The 1,343-nt window shown below is 42.5% G+C and overlaps 1 non-coding gene across 1 annotated transcript; it reads left to right on the forward strand.

Moving 5' to 3' along the window:
- trnak-uuu (transfer RNA lysine (anticodon UUU)) lies at positions 1 to 73 on the forward strand. Its single transcript has one exon. It is a non-coding gene; the product is annotated as a tRNA-Lys (tRNA).
- Positions 74 to 1,343: the final 1,270 nt, after the last annotated feature.

Raw genomic sequence — 1,343 nt, forward strand, 5'->3', positions numbered from 1 at the left:
GCCCGGATAGCTCAGTCGGTGGAGCATCAGACTTTTAATCTGAGGGCCCAGGGTTCAAGTCCCTGTTCGGGCGGTTGTGCTGTTCTTAAGTCTATTGTGAATCTCATTCTAAATAGTCTTTTATCTTTCACTCTTCTAGCTGTACTGTGGTTATTTTAAATGTCCATTACTTGTATTTACAGTAGTGTATTTAGTGTTTCATTTCACAAACCGAAAATGTTCAAGTAGATCTTGTCACTCTACTCCACGTAATCATCTAAATTAAATCACAGTAGAGTACAGAACACGCAGTGAGGAGCTCACACAGTGAGTGCTCTTGAATACGACGAGAGGAAAGGCACACTGCACATCTGCAGAACATCACGTCCGAGTTTACAGCGACAGCAGAGGTTAGAAGCGAAGTAGTTTTTTATTACTCGCTCGCTGAACGATCTCTCAAGAAACCTCGGTTGAGATTTAACGGGTGTCTAACAATCACGTTCAAAAAGGTGACGATAAGTTTTTTTTAACTAGGTAGCCTTAATGGCAACACAGTGTGAGTAATCTTAAAGCAGCTGCAGATGGAGTAGCCGTAATGGCAACACAGTGCTTTGAGTTCGGCTTTTCTTATTTCTTCTGCAGAACCAGTGGTATTGGAATATACTGATCCGTATAAGAAGCGCTTTCGGTTTCTGATTATTTTTATTGAGCGCTGCTCTAAACTTTACATTTGCTCGGGCTAGTTTTCCCCATGAAAAAAAGACATATCCCTAATTACATGATTTCACTTTTCTTATCAACGAGTAGAAATAAAATATATACTTCATTATAAGTACCACAGGCAAGATGGCTGGTGGTCTAAGGCGTTGCGTTCAGGTCGCAGTTACCCCTGGAGACGTTTGTTAAAATCTCACTTCTAATAAAGAGGTGTTTCTCGTTAGAGTAGAAACGATAGAAGCCTTAACCGGGAAAAAATATCACAACATCTCGGATTTCACGTGTTCAATGTTAACTGTCTCAGTGGTTGCCTCGGTGATTGATGGCTCTTCTCCCTCGCAGGGTGACGGCAAACTTCTTCAGAGAGGGAGTCTCCCACGCACGGCTTTTCTTTATCAAGAGCTGAGACAACAGAAACAGACTTCAAACTGACATGAATTACTTCTTGAGCGTTTATGATCGTCTTTAAAAAGCTGAGAGCAGGTGAAAACGTCTTTGGAAAAGAGGAAATGTCTGCTGACAGTAAACTGAGCTCACACTCAGATGCGGCCAAGCGCTCCTCGTTAGTACAGTGCTGAGAAACCTCGCTTGTCGCGCGAGAGACCGGGGTACGTTTCTTTGACAGGGCGCTGGTTTAATTTTTTAAC

The sequence above is a fragment of the Atractosteus spatula genome (genome assembly GCF_055471065.1).
Source record: "Atractosteus spatula isolate fAtrSpa1 chromosome 10 unlocalized genomic scaffold, fAtrSpa1.hap1 SUPER_10_unloc_3, whole genome shotgun sequence".
Lineage (NCBI taxonomy): Eukaryota > Metazoa > Chordata > Actinopteri > Semionotiformes > Lepisosteidae > Atractosteus > Atractosteus spatula.